The sequence below is a fragment of the Crocuta crocuta genome, unplaced genomic scaffold (genome assembly GCF_008692635.1).
Source record: "Crocuta crocuta isolate KB4526 unplaced genomic scaffold, BGI_CrCroc_1.0 scaffold141, whole genome shotgun sequence".
NCBI classification, from domain to species: domain Eukaryota; kingdom Metazoa; phylum Chordata; class Mammalia; order Carnivora; family Hyaenidae; genus Crocuta; species Crocuta crocuta.
Genome location: NW_027527951.1, coordinates 6,451,926 through 6,462,508, shown reverse-complemented (window position 1 = coordinate 6,462,508; position 10,583 = coordinate 6,451,926). Strand labels below are relative to the sequence as shown.

The 10,583-nt window shown below is 37.8% G+C and overlaps 1 pseudogene; it reads left to right on the top strand.

Annotated features, from left to right (window-relative positions):
- Positions 1–818: 818 nt before the first annotated feature.
- On the top strand, positions 819–1,091 carry LOC144221983 (proteasome subunit beta type-2 pseudogene; annotated as a pseudogene).
- Positions 1,092–10,583: the final 9,492 nt, after the last annotated feature.

Sequence of the window (10,583 nt, the reverse complement as noted above, 5' to 3'; positions counted from 1 at the left end):
ACTGGCACTCACGTCTGGTGCCATAACGTGGGAGCCAAAACTCACACGGCCCCGAGGCCTTCCTGTAATCTATCAGCAAAGGGTGGCTGGTAGGATTGCACCTTGTGATCCATAACTCATGTAAAGAATTATGATAAAGAAGAAGCCAAGCTTTATTTTTTTAAGGGATCAGAATCTCACTGAAAGACAAGCACTTGTCAGTTTCTTAGCATCAAATCTTCCTGCTGTGATCCATCCTCCCTTTGAAAGAGCAGGAAAGACAACCAAAGCATAGTACATAGTTAAGCTTTAACAGACAAGAGCCATTACATATACAAATCTATTACTTCTAGGTACAGAAATGCATCAACATCTGTAAAAATATAAATGCAATTCCTCTCAGGCAATTCCTGAGCATAAAAATGTCCCTTGTGGCATCTCACCAGGGCAAACGAGACACCAGCAAGTCCCACGCTCTGTCCTCTTGGCCTTCCTCCACTATGGAGCCCCTCAGCAGCACCCAGGACCCCAGCTATGTATGCCCTTGTTGCCTCTGACCGGGTAGCCACTAGCAGAACTGCCCAGATGAAAGATGATCATGACCAGATGTTTCAGAGGAGTGAAAAAATCTTATTCTTATATGCTGGAGACACTGTACAGTTTGCAGAATCTATTCAGAAAAATGTGCAACTTTATAAGATGGAAAATGGTTATGAATTGTCTCCCACAGCAGCAGCTAATTTCACATGCTGAAACCTGTCTATCTTCAGAATCAGATCCCATATCATGTCAACCTCCTCATGGGTGATGATGAGCATGAAGATCCAGGGCTCTACTACATGGACTAGCTGGCAACCTTTGCCAAGGCCTCTTTTGCAGCCCATGGCTATGATGCCTTCCTGACTCTCAGTACACTAGACCAATACTACACACCAACTGTCTCTCGTGAAAGGGCAGTGTAACAGCTTAGGAAATGCCTAGAACAGCTCCGGAAATGCTTCATTCTGAATCTGGATCTGAATTCTGAATCAAACACCTTCAGTGTTTGACTCATTGACAAAAATAGCATCCATGACCTGGACAACTTTTCCTTCCCTAAACAGGGCTCTTAACCTCATGCCCTCCCTCTCACTTGCCAGGGAACTTTGTAAATGAGCTCCTTTATCTTTTTCTCCTCTTCTGACGCTCATTCCTGACAGATGGTTAGTTCAGAATAAAGCTGAATCTGAGTAAACTTAAAAAAAAAAAGTGTCCTGTATGGGGGTTGGGTTTTTAGACTTTGTACATTTAATAATTTGCCATTTTTCTTTTAGTAGCTTTTCCAAAATTAATGTTTTCTGTAGATAGATTTTTGGATAGGGGTTTGCAATAACAAATGCAGTACAAAGACATTTGTTTAGTAATAACAGTGCAACTACTATTTTTCAATCAGCTAAATGATTTTGAGTAGTGTTTTTAAAATAAGAATATTTATCAACTAACTCAGAGTGACTTCTTCCCATTTATGTTCCCCCTGTTATCATGAGAATTTGACCCATCTTGAAAATTGCCAGGCAATAGGAAATAGTCTCATTCACCATTATAATTAGACCTTTATTGAAGGCCTCACCACCTTTCAGTGACCATCTTATTTATACTCTGTACTGGGCTAGACATTGAAAGTACAAAGATGGCTAGTACAGAGGTTTTTATTTCAAGAATCCATAAGACAAGTAAAAATAAGTAAGTAATGTAAGAGGTCCCTGCTATCATAATAACATCTACACAATGCAGAGATGGTTCATGAAGAGAGTCAAGGAAATAAAAGCATATAAGGAAAGCTTCAAAGAAGTAGTTGCATATAAGCAGGTTTTTGTTTTGCTAGGCAGACAGAATAAGAAAGAGCTTTTCATACAACATTAACAATATGCACACAAAGGAAAGAACATGCATGTGTCTGAAACTTCCCTCTTTGTGAAATACTAGCATATATTCATTTCCTCCTTTTTTTTTTTTGACATTCACAAGAAGTCATATTCTATTATAGGCAAATTGCTAGAATTACAAGTTACTTCTACTGATGATAATTCCAAAAAGAGAGAACCAAAGTTTGAAAAATGGTAAATAATGTGGTAGAGGAATAGAGATTTTACATTAAAACCTTAGGATATATAAAAGAAAATAAGAAAAAGTCTTGCACTTATGTCCAATGGCTTATATGGAGTTAGGAGGAAGCTCTGTAAAGCAAGTTGACAGAGGCAAACCAGAAGTGGTATAAGGAATGACAGATGGGTGATGGGGAGAGATATACAAACATTCTGGAATCATAAAATCTTAAAACTATTAAACATTTAGATAAAGAGAATGTCTTAATATGTATATTATTTGCAAAAGAAAAATTGACATGCATCTCATTAGAGCTGTTAAAGAAAGATTTAAAAAATTGTTTTAAAAACATTTATTTATTTTTGAGAGACAGAGCACAAGTGGGGGAGGAGCAGAGAGAGGGAGACACAGAATCTGAAGCAGGCTCCAGGCTCTGAGCTGTCAGCACAGAGCCCAGTGCAGTGCTCAAACCCACAAACCTGAGATCATGACCTGAGCCAAAGTCAGGTGCTTAACTAACTCAGCCACCCGGGTGCCCCAAGAAAGATTTTTAAAAATCTCTAACTAATAAAAGATGATTAAGTGGAACAATTCCCATGATTAATAAGTTTTATCATTACCACTATGTTTATTTAGCCTTTTGTCTCTATAGCAGTAAATGTGTTAGTAAAGAGAGTTTATAAATTTCTTTTTTTTTTAAATTTTAGAAAACATGAGTGGAGGAGAGGGGCAGAAGGAGAGAGAGAGAGAATCCTAAGCAGACTCCACACTCAGTGTGGAGCTGGACACAAGGCTTGATCCCACTACTCTGGGATCACAACCTGAGCCAAAATCAAAAGTTAGATGCTCAACTGAGGTGCCACCCAGGTGCCTCAATATACTATTTTTATTTATTTATTTATTTATTTATTTATTTATTTATTTATTTATTGAAGGATGCTGAAAGTTTTTCTTTGCTTAAGTGAATACAATAACCTACCTTGGAGCAGATTTTCTTTGTTTCTTCCCCAACTCTGGAGTGTTCCCTCTTGGCTCTGATGATTTGAATAGAGTGTATCAGGATCATTTGTGGCTTAGTGGAGACCACCTCTTTCAATACCTTTGAATTTACAAGCTTGATAATGGGGTAGGGGAATAGGAAAAATCTTAATATCACCAAAAGAACATTCCAGAAGAAAAAATCAAGACCAAGAACACCTATTCTTTGGTGCTTCCATATTACTAGACCTTCCCCCACAATGGATTCTCTAGGTCTTAACTAAGGTTTGCTGGTAGGAAAGGAGATCAAGAGCACCAATGTGAAATTCACCAATAGGGTTGGGTAAATACAGCTCAGCATATGTACCTAAAGATTGGAGAAGAGCTAGTTTTGCCACAGCCTGTGACAAAACCTCTCTGATATAGCAGTCACACTTTGGGAGCAGTGATTGTATATGAGTTTTGGTTTTTTTTAAAGCTCTAGTGTTAGGAGCTCATGGATTGAGGCCCCCTGTACCCATGCATGTGACCAGCCTGCTAAGGTCAGCCCCAGTGGCAGGAATGCATCAAACCAGGTAAGACCAAATTTTCACCAGCCATACCTCAAAGAAATCAGACCAAATCAGAGATTTGGGTGAAAGTGGTTTTTTGGATTGTCATATACTGGGGAAGTGAAATAAGATCAGGCAGAGAGGGGAAGTGAAATGTGATACAATTCCAACAAAGCCCTGGCCCAAATCCACACAGAGCTCTTGTGCTGTGGCTGTTGTCCCATGGAGTCAAAGAGACTGGACCTTCCATGGATTTGGGCTTCTTGAGGAAAAGGGCAAGAACTGGGAACAGGGTAGAGTTGGGGTAAGCCCTGGGGTGAAGTGTCTCTCAGTGGCCTGGGGCCATTCCCACAGAATGACTTACATGACAGCCTATCAGCTTCTCATGCTCCCCAGGGATGTGGCGCGTCAGCCTGAAAGAGCTGATCTGGGCAGTGCCCCTACAACAGCTGCTACAAACAAAGACTTGTACCTCATGAGCAGATCATCCGGTCCTCTCAGTGCATTAAGTGGTCGACTTTAGCTCAGGTCATGATCTCAAAGTTTGTTGAGTTCCAGCCTTGCAGCAGGCTCTGTGCTGATAGCTCAGAGCCTGGAGCCTGCTTTCAATTCTGTGTCTCCCTCTCTCTGTGCCCCTCCCCTGCTTACACTCCCTCTCAAAATAAATAAATAAGCATTTTTTACATTAATAAATGGTGAAACCAGGATAGACTATTTCTAACAAATATGTGGGAGTTAGAATATATAAAAAGTAGTGTTCTATGAGATTACCCACTGATTAGTTTTCCATAGTTCTCATAAAAAAATAAAAGTTTAAAGAACTTTCTGTAATTTTATTTTTTTATTTATTTCATTTTTAAACAGATCCTGAGATAGGTTTTTTGTTTTGTTTTTTTTAATATTTTTATTTAGGTTTTGAGAGAGAGAGAGAAACAGAGCATGAGTAGGGGAAGGGCAGAGAGAGAGGGAGACACAGAATCCAAAGCAAGCTCTAGGCTCTGAGCTGTCAGCACAGAGTCCAATGTGGGGATCGAGCTCATGAACTATGAGATCATGACCTGAGCCAAAGTCAGACACTCAACCATCTGAGCCACCCAGGCGGCCCTTTCTGTAATTTTAAACGATACCTCTTCAGTCATGGAACATTGACTATAAACCACAATTTTTTTTAAGTTCTAGTTTATGATTCTATTCACCAGTCCTGTGCTCCTCTCTACTACCTCTTTTCTTTTTATTCCATTGAAGGCAGCTGTTCCTGGCCCCTTCTCTATCTCAGCCCTATCATACACTTAGGACTAGAGCAGACTTGCGATCAAATTTTGCAAATCATCACACATTTCACATGTCACCCTTTACTCTAGTGGCCTCTAGTGCTCTGTCCTTTTTGAGAAAGCTAACAGGTATGAATCCTGCACAATGATCACCTCAAGTGTCAAGCAGAGATTTACACTAAGCGATGTGGTGCTACCATACAACAGACAAAGCAGATAGGCATGTGGACATGCCAGTGAGGGAAAGGGATGTCATGTGGGGAGCTCTGATTGGAACTCAATGCCTTGAAGCCCATGGTTAAGTCCCTCCTGAAGTCCCTGGTCACTAGGCTGAGTAATTTACAGCAAAGATGACTGAGATGACAGAGATTTGAGTAAACCGGCATTGGAAAGTAAGGTTGGGTAAATAGGCATTAGAACCTTATAGCTAAATAGCTCCTTGCATTCCCTTACACTGGAAACCAAGAAACAAATGTATATTCTGTTATATTTCTTAGCATCTATACTACTCATGAGCTACCTTGCATCTCATAGCATAGTAATAGCTTCCTGCTCAACTATGAAAACAAATCCCCAATTCAAAACGGAGAACACACTCACTTCATATCCAACTTTTAAATATAAAGCACAATTTTATTCAAGCTTGTTTTTATAAACAAAAATATGCACAGAAAAGCATTTCGAACTAAATTAATTTATAATGTAAACTCTACAGTATATTTAGCACATTTAATCAACTGAGTTGAATTCATTCTAAGAGGAAACTATACAGTACCTAGCTTTGATAGTCAACATATGTCAGGATATTTTTATGATAGTATTTTCATAAAGCCCAAATATGAATTACTAATCTATTTGCCTTGGAGGGAAATGGATGAATAGTTGAGAATGTTATAAGAGTTGACAGGGCTCTGGTCTAAACATACTTATCACAGAAAGAACAAGATGGAAATAATTCTACATTGGAAGATCTGCTTTGTGTTAGGTAGTTACATGAATTCCTTCTATGCTTTATGTATCAGTCCTTAATTACCATGTTGGATTCCTGGCAATCATGCTATTTTGTCTTTTTTATATTATCTAAAACAAGAAGTATATGGTGAACTTTTTCATTTTTTAGCATATTACATCAGTGTAATTTAACGAAGTTAATCCGACCAGTCCTATTTTTCCTACAATGTTCTATCTTTTTACCGATAGCTTCCTTTTTGCTAATTAAGAATCTTTTCACATTTAAAATCCATCTTTCTAAGAGTAACCAGTTAATGCCATTTTAGTAACACACTCTCTCTCTCTCTCTCTCTCTCTCACACACACACACACACACACACACACACACTTCCTTAGGTATTTTTATCCAGAAATATTTCATTTCTCTAATTTGATCAATGCTCAGTAACATAAAATCTCTCTAGTAACCGTGAAAAAGAAGAAACAGATTTAAGAACATTATATCAATTTCAACTAAGAACAGATATTTATTTCACAGTGTGGTGCCCAACACATAACTTTATTTAGTTATAAGATGAGTATCAAATGGGTAATATGAATAGTCTCCTTTGAGGGGGAAAACTCATAATCTCTCTAAAATTATTTTTTTGGTTTAAAGACTTACAGGAAATGACAGCTTCAAAGAGAATAACCTAATGAAATCAGGATTACGCTTCGATGAGGCAAGAAGGGCAAGAGTGCTTTAGAGGGCTCTGAATATCAGAAACCCATGCACAAAATAAATTTATTAAAGGGCACATGCTCACCACTGTCACTCACAAACCAACGCTCAGAGCAACCCCTAACCAGTGCTGTTCAGATGTTTAACAACTAGCTCCAGGGATAACGGGAACCTGATTCATATCATGTGCTGATTCCCAAGGTACAAGTACTCCCACCAATGACAAGTTTCAGACTCCCAAAGTGATGTCACTGACCACAGAATTGGGAAAGATGCCATGAATGGATTTTCTCACGCCCATACGAGCTGGCCCCAGCACACCACTGACTGCAGCTCTGACCTTCCCCTCCTGTGACTAATACAGCTAGGCTATCTCCATATCTCTTGCCTCCTGTCTACGAAACAGAAGATGGCTGGTCCAAATGCCATAAAGTTTCTGTATTTGGTTTTTGATGATGCTAGAGACAGACCTTGTTTGGAGTGTGTGCAAGATTTAAAAGGTAGAAAACTTAACTTGAGAATAAAAATAAAAGATAAAATAAAAGGAAGAAACTTTTAGGCCAAAGAAAGGACAAATTAATTAGCTTGTCAAACCCTTGCTCTCTGATAGCTTGAATGCAATAAATTCTTGCATAAGAAAATTTTATGATTTGAGCAAAAATAACATAAATTAATACTTTAAAAATGTTCTAGTAAAAAAGAAAACAATATATAAGGCACCTGGGTGGCTCAGGAGGTTGAGCTTCCAACTTTGGCTCAGGTCATGATCTCGGGGTTTGTGAGTTCAAGCCCCGTGTCGGGCTCTGTGCTGACACCTTGGAGCCTAGAGCTTCTTCAGATTCTCTCTCTCTGCCTCTCCCCTGCTTTCACTCTGTCTGTCTGTCTCTCTCTTAAAAATAAACATTAACAAATTTTTTTAATAAATTAAAAAAGAAAAAAATGTAAAGTAATGATTTTCCTCAAATAAAAAACAAATCTTGTGCATTGAATTTATAATAATTTATAAATTCTGTATGTTTTCCTGTGATCACTCATCCAAATATTACTAGCCTATCAGCAGACCATTTAATTTAAGCAAGCACAAGAATAAATCCGTCATCTTTGATATTTTGCCAATTTTCAGTTATATTAATAATGCAACTTCACACATACATTTGATTTGTTATATTAAGTCCTATTTGTCAATGTAGAAAGCTAGTGTGTATTTTACTTAACAGGTTAATAGTTTGATTTATGACTTTAGATATTTGGACATTACTAATTAATTGGCTGTTACTTAGAAAATTGCTTTTCAATACTATCACATTCAATATTATATTTGCTATGCAGAAGGACCACAAGTTAATCCTCTGGGGATGAAAATTTTTTAATTTGTCAAGTATTGTGGAAATATGGATTAGAAATACAGATCTGAAATTTTAAATCAAGTTTTCTTTTTCCCCTACAATAATTAAGTATGGTTATTGACTATAAGTGGAATCATTTAAGCATTTACATGCAGAACATTTGATGTCTGGAAATAGATTAAAGATTTTGAAGACAGTAAGCAGTATTTTTATTTTTCTCAAAGATTTTCTAAAAACCCAATTCTTCTCTTTGGAAAAAAATTTTCCCAAAGACTGTGGATTTCCTTAATTAAACCTAAGTCATTCATGATTGTGCTACAAAACTCAAAACAAATAAATGAACCTCCCCGAGTCTTAACTATCTTATCTGAATATGAGGATTAGGGATAGCACATATATTATACCTACATTGTGATTTTTGGTGTTTTGCAAGATGACATATTGCAAAATCCAGCACCAGCTACACCTTCACTAAATACTTGTCACCTTCCCCTCTCTAGTTACTAGTTAATTAGATTTCGATCCGTGAAAGACAGACTATGCCTCATTCATTTTTAAATCTCTAGCTCCAAGCTTAGAGCCTGATACATTTCCCAGTGTTGGATAATGTCAACACCTTAACCATAAATTTGTTATGTTATACGTTTAGGTTGTGGAATCTGAGACATCAACCTACATGTAGACAGAGTAAGTGCTTACCTAAGTGATAGGAAGTGATTTGAAACAATCCAGTTGTTTAAAAACCCCATTCCACAACGTCTCACATTCTATCATTAGAATGTAATTACTTTTGAGATTTCCTTGTTTGGGTCTTCTTTGAATATACAAATAATCCTAAGAACTTGAAAACAAATTCATTGTCCGTAGGGATACAGGGCAGTACCTGAAGCCAGTAGAGAACTAAAGCTGAGGCTAAAAAGAGATTTTTTTAAAACATTTTTCAAGGACTAGCTCTAGGTATTTACCCTGAATGATTGCATAGTCTATCATACAGAACTTTTGCAGATGGTAATGATGAAACTTAAAAAAAAAAAAAAAAGACATTACACTTTGGAAGTCTCAGTATTTACCAGCATCTCAAACAAAAACTATTTTTGTGCCCTTGATTTTGGTTCCCACACTGCAGCCACTACATGCTCTTCCTTCCTTCCACAGTCATGAAAAGAGTTCAAGGAAATAACTCTCCACCGTCACTCATCACTCACTCTCCTCCTGGGTAAAAATGCAAATCAAACAGGAAGATGAAAAGTACAAGATATAAAATGTCTGCCAGGATCTGGAAAATCACAGAAATTAAGTGGAAAATGATACAACAAATGAAGCAAACGCAAAGTTCTTTGTCTTGGTGAGGAAGAGGTGGGTGGAGTGGAGAGTAGGGAAGTTGTAGAGTGGGTGCATGATGTCCATTAGACACATATGTTACAGAAAAGGGGCAACCTGTTTAGGATCAGTTAATTTAAGCCCATATTAAAGTGTCCTAGCTTCTTTGTTTTTTAAGTTATTGTTGATGTTGTTTATCGAGCTATTTAGAGCAAAGTCATTAAAGACAGTCCCTGGTTTACTCTGAACAACAAGCAATAAAGTTTTGGCAAGGAACGAGCTTATTAATGTTGTCTGGAGGGTAAGCGTCTTGAAATAGGACCATGCTGAGCTCTCTGAATGGAGCCACCCTCTGGTATGAAAACATGGCGTCAGCCACAAAATAGATTGTGACTGTTCTATACACACAACTATTTGTCTGTTTAGTGTCTGCCCAGAGAACTATTCTCTTTGTTTTGCTTCCCTGTTACAGCCGAGTTTAAAGAAATTATTTCATGCCCCCAGGCACAGAAACCTTCTACAAAATCCCTCTCTGGGGGTGACCAGGAACAGAATAGAACTTGGTGAAATAGTTAGTCTGGATTTCCCTGCTGCCTAATAAAAGCAGATAATCTAGAAAGGAGGTTAGGAAATTTTCAAAGGTAGTGTTATAATTACTTAGTGTAAAATATTAGATAAAATTATAAGTATTGAGTAAAGCCTTTAGGATTCTCAATGCCTTTCCATACAATCCTCATTCAATCCTCACAACCACCCTGTAATGTATCATGAAATGTTTTGTTTTTCAGAGAAGAAAACAGAGATTTGAAGGAATGATTTGTCTAAAGCTACACGACTAATAGGATTCAAGCCTAGCTTCCAACTTCATCAGTCTGAACTCATGATCCCTCATGTGCAAAACCCAAGTAATCCTGTAACTTGGGAGCCCTTGGGAACTTTGTTTCCTGGCTTTCTTTGCCACTTCAACTTGAGAACTTCTTTTTTATTACTCCATTACTTGTTCATCTTTTCACTTCCTTGTTTTCGTGCCTCGTTGTATTTTCCATCTAAAACAGTTGTCACCATTACCAGGGAATTTTCTATGGAAACTGTAAACTAGTCAACTGAGAAGGGGTGTGCAAATGTAATTGCCCTTTTCACAGTTTATTCTTCAATTTTTTTATTAATAAATTTATGGAATGAAATAACAAGCTCACTTTTGACCCTCTTAATTGCCCGAGGCAGGCAGGAAAGCAATGGTTGTCTGCACAACCAGTGTGTACAGAGAACAAGTGTGGCCATGCCTGCAAGGGCCAATCCTGGGTCTGTGTACTTAGTAATGGTACCCCCCTCCATCTTAACACCATCCTAATTTGAACAGTAAGTTGTTCTCTTAGGACCA